Source organism: Physeter macrocephalus, chromosome 1 (genome assembly GCF_002837175.3).
Source record: "Physeter macrocephalus isolate SW-GA chromosome 1, ASM283717v5, whole genome shotgun sequence".
In the NCBI taxonomy this organism is placed as follows: Eukaryota; Metazoa; Chordata; class Mammalia; order Artiodactyla; family Physeteridae; genus Physeter; species Physeter macrocephalus.
Window position 1 is genome coordinate 18431419 of NC_041214.2, and position 10854 is coordinate 18442272.

Below are 10854 nucleotides of genomic sequence, written 5' to 3' on the forward strand. Positions count from 1 at the left end.
GAGTCATACCCAGATTCCTAACCCATAGAAACTGAGTGAAATAATAAATGTTTGTTGGGTTAAGCTGCTAAGTTTTGGGGTAATTTGTTATACAGCAATAGATGACTAATACAAGGGCCCTTTCAAACCTGGGATTCATTGATTCTCTGATTCTCATATCACACTGGTAATATCTGCCATGGGAAATATTCTTACTGGGTGTCTTGGGAAGTTTTAAATCTCCTTAGTTCCCTGCACATTGCATGCATTAATTAATATAAATATCCATGTATATGCATATATAGACAAAGTTAATGCATTTTTTTCTAAACACTTTTTTTTTTTTTTTTTTGCTGTATGCGGGCCTCTCACTGTTGTGGCCTCTCCCGTTGCGGAGCACAGGCTCCGGACGCGCAGGCTCAGCGGCCATGGCTCACCGGCCCAGCCGCTCCGCGGCTTGTGGGATCCTCCCGGACTGGGGCACGAACCCGTGTCCCCTGCATCGGCAGGCGGACTCTCAACCACTGCGCCACCAGGGAAGCCCTCTAAACACTTTTTGAAGTTCATTTTCTATTTTAAAGACACTACATGCTTATTAAACAAAATGTGGAGGGGAAAGTTAAAAAATAATTACCCCTAGTTTTAACACCCAAAGAGAACTATTGTTACCATTTGAGTGTATTTCCTGCTGTCTTTCTTTCAGAGTATTTAAAAGTAGTTGTGACCATATGCTATATGCCATGCTTTTGACAAACCAAATTCATTTTCCTTAATAAAATCCAATGACATGCCTTGTTCATTTTTGTCATTCAGCTCTCTGCTCGGGGTGACAAGTTCTCAGGAAAATCAGATGTGACTGTGCCCTGAGTGTGCAGAAGAGTGTCCTGTGGTTGGAACCAGGCCCTGACAGGCAGTGATCAGTGACTGGGGGTGCCAGAGGCATGGAAGGTGATTTATACCAACTAGCAGTTGTCTCTGTGAGTATTCTTTTTATTTCCAGTACTAACGTGTGTAAAGTGTCACTCCCTGCCCCCAACTCATACGTATATCCACCAACTTCCTAAGGGAATCTAGACCCCTTTATTTTCTCTTCCTTTTCAAAGAAGGCTGCTTAGAGACATGGATTTACTGGGATGCTGATGAAGCAGAAGCAGCAGGGCGCTTTCCAAGACCTGGAGAGGGATGCTAGCAATGTGTTCATATGGTCATACAGTTTTACAAGATTTGCAAAAGTAAGAAACTTTAATCACAACTGGCAAAGACTGCCATCTCTTTCCACTCTGCCCCCTCCCAGCAACACAAATGCTTTCCTTCACGCAGGGTGCTGTCAACTGATGGTGGGCATTTTCTTTTTTATACATTTTGTATTCTTTTTTTTGGTGGCCCCCCGAATTATGTAGGTTTCAGGACCTAAAATGTTGGATATATCTCTTGGCTTCCGAGTTGCAAAACACATACAGTTAAACAGTTTTTAAAAATTGCTTTGTACTTATATAATATTGTACATCAACGATACTTCAATTAAAAAAATAAAACAATTGCTTTGTGCCGTGAACCTAATTTATTTATTATGCGTTAGTTTTATCTGTTAAGTCATTGGGAAACTCAGAGCTGTGAAAGTTACAGAATTAGAGGGTGTCCAGTGGCTCAATCTGTTCCAAATAGTTGTATAGAATTTCTGGGGCGATTTCATCACAATCCATAGATTCTCAAGACACCCTCCTTTTTGTGCTCAAGAACACTATTCCTTAACTTATGGACACTTTTTGGAGAAAACGACTGCCTTTCCAGCATCCACCCTGACCCCTCAATTAAGAGAGAATCAAATAAATTTAGTCTATTCAACACAACACTTTTGGACAAAAAAGGAATGCAAAATCTATAGCACCAATCAGGTGGGTGATCGGCTCTGTAAAGGATTGTGCTACTCTCTGAATGTTTATTCATGTCACCTGTTGATCAGAGGAATTTATCCTTCTTTTAAAAGACTTTTTGAAATTTTAAAATCAAATCAATGCCTGCCGTGGGGACCTAGCAGAGTGACAAGCCCAGCTGCCACAACTTTGGAACCACTGCATCACTCAGGCTGAGCCCCAGCCCTCTGGGCAGCCAATGACTAAACACTGCTGAGGTTCCAGGGTGTGAGTATTGATCCACCCTGCCTGACATGGGATTCCTGGAATGGGGAACTTCTGCTGGGACACTCCCCATCAGCCCGGCAGGTCTTAGAACCTTCCGGATTCTGAGGCTCTTTCTCTCCAATTTTTTTCTTCCCTCCACCCTTCACAGGCTTTGCTCCAATAAATCTCTCAAATAGAAAAGCCCATCTTAGCATCTGCTTCTGTGAGCATCTGAACTGGTGTACGTGTACATTCTTAAAAATGAACGAATCCAGGAGGGTTTATATTTGAAACAACGGTTCCCTGCCCCCTCCCCTTGGTTAACCCTGTCCCTGTATTTCCTCAAATGGGCAACAACTTTTAAGTTAACTTTTTAGCTCTTTTGGCAGTTACCTCCATGTCTCTAAAATAATGTTTATGTCATATGGTTGATGATTTATTTTTGTCATTTATTTGTTATATTTTTATGTGTTATATGTATATGTAGATGACTATATGTAATATAGTTATTTATTATTGTTGATTGTCATAATGTTTACGCTGTAACTGTTTTTCCTTTTTAACCATTGAGGTATAACAGACATACTATAAACGGCTTTTATTTATTTTTATTTATTTATTTATTTATTTATTTATTTATGGCCGCACTGCGCAGAACGCGGAACCATAGCTCCCAGACCAGGGATCCAACCAGAGCCCCCTGCAGTGGAAGTGCCTCGCCCCAACCACTGGACCGCCAGGGAAGTCCCTAAACTGCTTATATTTAAAGTGAACAATTTGAAAAGTTTTGACATTTGGATACACCATGAAACTACCACCACAATCAAGAGAGTAAACATATCCATCACCCCTGAACGTTTCCTCATGCCCCTTTAAAATCATCCTTCCCTTCCTCTCTGCAGTCCCTGATCTGCTTCTGTCACTACAGATCAGTTTCATTTTTCTATAATTTTATTTTATTTATTTATAAAAATTATTTATTTATTTATGGTTGTGTTGGGTCTTCGTGGCTGCACGCGGGCTTTCTCTAGTTGCGGTGAGCTGGGGCTACTCTTCATTGCGGTGCGCAGGTTTCTCATTGTGGTGGCTTCTCTTGTTGCAGAGCACGGGCTCTAGGCGCACAGGCTTCAGTAGTTGTGACACATGGGCTCAGTAGTTGTGGCTTGTGGGCTCTAGAGCTCAGGCTCAGTAGTTGTGGTGCACGGGCTTAGTTGCTCCACGGCATGTGGGATCTTCCTGGACCAGGGCTCGAACCCGTGTCCCCTGCATTGGCAGGAGGATTCTTAACGACTGTGACACCAGGGAAGTCCCCATTTTTCTATAATTTTAGGTAAATAAAATTGTATAGTATATACTAGTTTTTTTCTGGCTCTTTCACTCAGTATAACTGAGATTCACCCATGTAGTTGTGTGTATTTAGAGTTCATTCTTTTTTATTGCTAAGTTGTATATTCCATTGTATGAATGTAACATAATTTTGTTTATCCATTCATCTTTTTTTTTTTTTTGTGGTATGCGGGCCTCCCTCTGTTGTGGCCTCTCCCGTTGCGGAGCACAGGCTCCGGACGCGCAGGCTCAGCGGCCATGGCTCACGGGCCCAGCCGCTCCGCGGCACGTGGGATCCTCCCGGACCGGGGCACGAACCCGTGTCCCCTGCATCGGCAGGCGGACTCTCAACCACTGCGCCACCAGGGAAGCCCAACACCACTTTATGTATGGTGTAAGAACCTCCAGGATAACTCCATTTGTTCCCTCCTGGCCTTTGTGTTATGGTCATACATTTTGCTTCTACCTATTATAAATCCTTCAGTGCATTACTATTATTTTCCTATTTATTTAAAAATTTTAGACATTATCTGTTGATTTCTCTGGTGATGGATATGAATTTAGCTCACCGATCTTTTATCTTCTGGCTTTCCTTTCTTCCACTTCAATAAGATTATGCCACTATTTTTAGATTCTTTCTATTAGTTGCCTTTGAGGCTATGTAAAATATAGTTTTATATACTCACATCCTTATTTTTAATTCCATCAACCATTGACAGTATCTCTTGACTCTTCACTTTGTGAGGTGAACACATGAATGTCCTTACCCTTTTCTTCATTGCTGTATGCTTTCTTATCACAATCAAATGCTTAATTTTAACTTATGATGTCAAGAAAGAAAAATGGATCTTTTTCTGCAACCAGATCCAAGTCTTCCTTTTGGGTGGCTTGTGTGTTGATTCCAGGAGCTAAAAATTGACCAACAGTGTTTACAACATTGTGACTATGTAAAGATTGTTCACAGCTCAGCCACATAGTATATGATTACATATCCCTTCTTACACAGTCTTGTGTGTTTCTTGGAATTTCTAATTGTTTCCTCCTCCCCACCCCATTTCCTGCATTGCTGAGTTTTCCACAACTTGATATTCAACTTCTTAAAGATAGTATCAAATCTGTGAATTCTTTCTACTCAAAAACATTCTCTTCCCAGACAACTATCTTTTGGAGGCCTCCTCCACAAGCTCTAAATTGAACCCTTGTGCTCTAGATTTGACGAAAAGCTGTCACCAAAGGTCTTCCTTCCATTTTTCTCCTGACTGGCTTAATTGTTTCTTGAACTTCTCATTTTTTGGTTTACTCTCTTACTTTGCTGGAACACATCCTTGAATCACTTTCATCAAAAGGGGATGTGGGAGGTAAACTTACTGAGTCCTTCCATGACTTAGAATATCTTTATTCTACTCTCAAATTTTCTCTTAGAACTTTGAAGGCACTGTTCCATTACTTATAGGATCCAGTATTGCTAAAGAGAAGATTGATGCCAATCTGAATTTTTAAAATAAAATTTGTTTTTTCTCTCTGAAAAGTTTTTGGATTTTAAAATAATCTTTGATCTTCTGAAATTTTACCATTCTGTGACTGTCAGTCATTTTTCATTCACTGTATCTGACATTGTAATATTTTTTCTTCCTTCCTTCTTCAGTCTAGAGCCTCATGCTTTTCAGTTGAGAAATCTTTGTTGTTTCTTTGTTTATATTCTCTCATTTTGTCTGTTCTCTCTGGAGCTTCTCTATTCATCGGACATTAGCCTATTGGATTATACTTTATAATTTAGCCTTTCACATTTTCAGTCTACCTGTATTTTCTACTTTCTTAGAGATTTCTTTGATTTTATCAAAAATTAAACAGGGGCTTCCCTGGTGGTGCAGTGGTTGAGAAGCTCCGCAACAAGAGAGGTCGCGATAGTGAGAGGCCCGCGCACCGTGATGAAGAGTGGTCCCCACTTGCCGCAACTAGAGAAAGCCCTCGCACAGAAACGAAGACCCAACACAGCCATAAATAAATAAATAAATAAATAATTTTTTTAAAAAAAGATTAAACAGATCTTTTAATCTGTGTATTGAAATTTCTGCTTAAACTATCATATTTTTAATTTCTGAGAACTCTCTATTTAAATTTATTTTTAAAATTTATTTATTTTTGGCTACCTTGGGTCTTTGTTGCTGCACACGGGCTTTCTCTAGTTGTGGCGAGCGGGGGCTACTCCACAATTACTGAGCCTGCGCGTCTGGAGCCTGTGCTCCGCAACAAGAGAGGCCGCGATAGTGAGAGGCCCGCGCACCGTGATGAAGAGTGGTCCCCAATTGCCGCAACTAGAGAAAGCCCTCGCACAGAAATGAAGACCCAACACAGCCATAAATAAATAAATAAATAAATAATTTTTTTTAAAAAAGATTAAACAGATCTTTTAATCTGTGTATTGAAATTTCTGCTTAAACTATCATATTTTTAATTTCTTAGAACTCTCTATTTAAATTTATTTTTAAAATTTATTTATTTATGGCTACCTTGGGTCTTTGTTGCTGCACACGGGCTTTCTCTAGTTGTGGCGAGCGGGGGCTACTCTTTGCTGTAGTTCATGGGCTTCTCCTTGTGGTGGCTTCACTTGTTGCACAGCACGGGCTCTAGGCGTGCGGGCTTCAGTAGTTGTGCCTCGTGGACTCTAGCGCGCAGGCTCAGTAGTTGTGGCACACGGGCTTAGTTGCTCCGTGGCACGTGGGATCTTCCCGGACCAGGGCTTGAACTCGTGTCCCCTGCATTGGCAGGCAGATTCTTAACCACTGTGCCACCAGGGAAGCACTATATTTCCTTTTTAAAAAAAAAAAATACATATCTGTATTTCTAAATTTTCTGCAATAAGCACAATTACTTCTGTAATAAGAAAATAATTTATTTTTCAGTATATGTAAGGCTTTCTTTTGAATCTTCATTTACTGTATTAAAAGTAGCAAAATAAATAAAACAAAGGAAAGTGAAAAAAAAACGAAAACAAAAACAATTTTAACCCCAGGGCTGATGGCTATACGTAAGGTGAAAAACTGAATTCTACAGTTGGCTTGGTCCAGCATCCTTAGACAAAATATGCGATGAAGAAGTGAGTGGGGTGAGAATGTTGGGAGGATACAGGGAAGGAGGTGGGAACATAGAGGAGAAGAGGCCTCAGCCGTACTCTTCGGCCTTTCGCAAAGCTCAAGAATTATGGAAGCATGTCTTTGGAAAAAAGTCTGCATTTGCAAATGGAATATAATTGCAGTTCAACATCTGAACTCTGAGGATCACCGTGGTGCATACTAATGAGCTAGGTTTCTTGATCTGGTATAATAATTTATAAGTAAGTTATCCATGTGATTGGAAGGTATGTGCATCACTAACTGCTCATTTAAACAGGCAATATTCAGGTCACCCACACCACCCAAGCAGTCTCTGCTTTCAAGAGGGCTTTTGAGAGGAGGCTGACTTCTCCCTACTGAACATCTATTCAACTGTAAAGTCAACAAATGCAACGGGACCTGTACTGAAATTTTTACTCAGAGGCCAGACTTTTAAAATGCTGTCAAAATTGAACAGAATGCACAAACCACATCATCACAGAACTGCATTCATGAATGATCTAGGAGATGGACTAAAAGTAAAATTTTGGTGTATTCTCAAGAGAATGAGAGCAAAACGCTGGGACCTGGCTTTTTATGTTTTCCCCTTTGTTAAAAGAAGGATCAGTGTTATCCGACAGGGAAAGTTCTCTCTTTTGTGGGGAGGCTTACAATTCAGGGATTTGCATTCCTGGGCATTATTAGAAAATTCTTACATTTATAAATCTTGTATGTTGAGTGGCTTGTTGGGCCATATTTCCGTCTGTTTGAATCACACAACCATCAACTGGCCTCAGAGACTTATTTTAAAATTCTAACTCTAGACTATCTAAGACGACTCTGAAACCAATCTCTGTTTAAGAGAGGTCAAATTCCAAAATTGCAAAATTCAAACTACAGTCTTTTATTGTACTTTTGATCTAGTGATTATTGAAAAAATGAATGTATGAATAATACCTAATAATAAATCAAAGGAAAAATTCTAACTGTGGTGTGCCTCTCAGTGTATGACATACCCCTCAAATTGAGTCATTTTCAAGCTTATGATGAGTGCAATGATTTCCTATCTCTTGTCCTATCTTCTTTTGTATTATCAATGTCAGGAACTGGCACTTCTTTCATTTTGCTATATTCTAAGATCAAGAACGGAAATCACCCCTACCTCTCTTCAACTACTCCCCTAAAACATCTATCCTGGAATAGCAGAATTTTTACCGATGTATTTTTATGGGTGGGTCACCTTGGTATAACAAAATTTTAGGATGCATAATACCATCAGCTAATGTTTTTGAGTGCTTGTGGTGTGCCAGGGACTATTCTAAATGTTTTACCTGTATTAGCTAATTTAATCTTCACAACAATCTGATCAGTTAATATAGTTATGGGTTGAATTGTGTCTCCCTCCACAAAAAATGATACATTGAAATCTTAATGCCCCCAATACCCCAAATGTGACCTTATTTGGAGATACCATCTTTATAGAGGTTATCAAGTTAAAATGAAGTCTTTAGGGTGGGCCCTAACCCAATATGACTGGTATACTTAAAAAAGGGGACATTTGGACAGAGACAGACACACATAGAGAGAAGACAATGTGAAGAGACACAGGGAAAAGACAGCCATCTACAACCCAGGGAGAGATGCTGGGAACAGATCCTTCCCTCATAGCCTGCAGAGAAAACCAATCCTGACAACACCTTGATTGTAGGCTTTTCTAGCCTCCAGAACTGTTAGACAATAAATTTGTGCTGTTTAAGCCACTCAGTTTGTGGCATGTTGTTATGGCAGCCCTAGCAAATGAATACACTAGCACTATTACTATTGCTCCCATTTTATGGTTAAGGAAACTGAGGGACAGAGAGGTTAAGTAACTTGCCCAAAGTTGAACAGCTGGTAAATGGAATAGGAGCCCAGGCAGTCTGGCTCCAGAGTCTGCTCTTCTAACTAGCTAAGATAGTCAACCTTTCTGAATTCAATTATTGCAGACAATGCTCTTGGTTCCTTGACAACCTTTTTTTTTTTTTTTTAATTTATATTTAACATCTTCTGTTTTACAATAGTGTGTTGGTTTCTCCTTTACAACAAAGTGAATCAGTTATACATATACATATGTTCCCATATCTCTTCCCTCTTCCGTCTCCCTCCCTCCCACCCTCCCTATCGCACCCCTCTCGGTGGTCACAAAGCACCGAGCTGATCTCCCTGTGCTATGCGGCAGCTTCCCACTAGCTATCTAATTTACATTTGGTGGTGTATATATGTCCCTGCCACTCTCTCACTTCGCCTTGACAACTTTTTCCACACAATGCAGGGCACCATTATGATGAAACATTGTTTAAGGTGCGCACAAAGTGAAACAAAACAACAATAAAATAACATAACAACCACAAAACAAATACTAAGCCCTTGTATTGAGCACTAATTATGAGTCAGGTGTCATTCCAGGAACTGATTCTATGAAGAGGAAAATGTTGTGGTCTCTTCGGGAGTTCAAACCTTGGAAGGGAAACATGTGCCTTCGGCAGGGCGAGAGAGCTGAGGTACATCGGGGAGAGGTGAGTGAATTTCGCCTGGGGAGAGGCAAAGACCTTTAAGGAAAAGACTCCATAGACGAGATAACCTTTGAATTGGATCTTACTAAGTGGAAAGAATTTTGGCAGGTGGCTAAATAGAGAAACATTTAGAAGTAGTTTCGTGCTGGTGAATGTAATTGTAGGCATTATCAGGACTAATTTTAAGAATATGTGGGGACTTCCCTGGTGGCGCAGCGGTTAAGAATCCTCCTGCCAATGCAGGGGACACGGGTTCGAGCTCTGGTCCGGGAAGATCCCACATGCCGCGGAGCCACTCAGCCCGTGCGCCATGACTACTGAGCCTGCGCTCTAGAGCCCGCGAGCCACAACTACTGAAGCCTGCGCGCCTAGAGCCTGTGCTCTGCAACAAGAGAAGCCACCGCAATGAGAAGCCCTCACACCGCAACGAAGAGTAGCCCCCAGTCACCTCAACTAGAGAAAGCGTGTGCGCAGCAACAAAGACTCAATGCAGCCAATAAATAAATAAATAAAATCTATTTTTAAAAAAGTTAAAAAAGAAAAAAAAGAATATATGAACACAAGAAAAACACTGGCGATCCAGGTGAATGTTTGGCAAAATTACTTGTATCCAATGAGAGAATAGCTGTAGATAATAGGTGTTTTCCTGCTTTTCACAGTTATATTCCAAAGACCATTGACTTAGAGTTTAATAAGCCCACATAACCAACTGAGTGGAAAGGATTGGAAACCTCCTTTGGATTCTCAGGGACAGTTGAATGTACCTCAGGAGCCTGGGATCAGTGGGGAGGCTGCCTGAAGTCCCAGGATCAGGGGACCCAACTCTAATACTGAGGCAGAGGGGACAAACATGTAGTCCCTGGGATAGATCTGGATCTTAGTCATGTTTGACCTTCACAGTATTAGCTAACACTGATAATCAGCAGCTTTCTTATAATATAAGGCTTTCTGTCTTCTCTTTTAAAAAAGTCCAACCATCTGGCAGTACTAGGCCGATATTCCTACAGGGGCTGCATTTGTGTATTAGGGGACACTCTCCAATGCTGTGGTTACAACAGACCTGAGCATGTAAAGAATCAACCTGAGAAAACTTTGTTTCTTAGTCTCATGTCAAAATTTACATGTCAGTGTAATTTAGGCAGTTCTTCTCTAAGTGGTGACCCAGGGTTCCAGCTTCTTCTATCCTATGGCTCTGTCATGTCCGTTGCATCATTGCATGGCTCCCAAGATTTCCCTGGGCATTTTCACCACTTCAGTTTGGGGAAAACAAGAGTGCATGATTGAACAGAAACTTTTTTCATGGGCCAGGCCTGCATGTAGCATTCATTCCTTCTGTCCACATGATATTGGCCAGAACTCAGTCATATGGCCCCAACTAATTATAAGGAAAGCAGAGAAATACGGTCTATTGGGAAGGAAAGGAAATAGTTTGGTAACCGCATAGCAACCACAGATGTGTTTTCTAGTTCACCATAGTTCTCACCCAGACTTCTTCACTGATTTGTTATCTTCCTAGCGTGTGTAGGCATTGGGGTTTGCAGTCTCTGATTTAGGTATTGGGAGTTGTAGTGGTAATTACCCAAATTGGAATTAAACAGGCCTATGTTTGAAAATTTATTAGCTGCGGTATTACTTAAGATGGTGGTGCTTTTTTTTTTTTTTTTTTTTTTTTTGTGGTATGCGGGGCTCCCTCTGCTGTGGCCTCTCCCGTTGCGGAGCACAGGATCCGGACGCGCAGGCTCAGCGGCCATGGCTCACGGGCCCAGCCGCTCCGCGGCATGTGGG

The 10854-nt window shown here is 41.0% G+C and overlaps 1 long non-coding RNA gene across 1 annotated transcript in view; it reads left to right on the forward strand.

Moving 5' to 3' along the window:
* The first annotated feature begins 814 nt into the window (after positions 1-814).
* LOC114486165 (uncharacterized) overlaps positions 815-10854 on the forward strand; it is a 14679-nt gene continuing 4639 nt past the window's right edge. The window contains exons 1-2 of the long non-coding RNA XR_003679469.2: positions 815-956; positions 8963-9072. This is a non-coding gene — a long non-coding RNA (uncharacterized lncRNA). The remainder of the gene's footprint in view (positions 957-8962; positions 9073-10854) is intronic.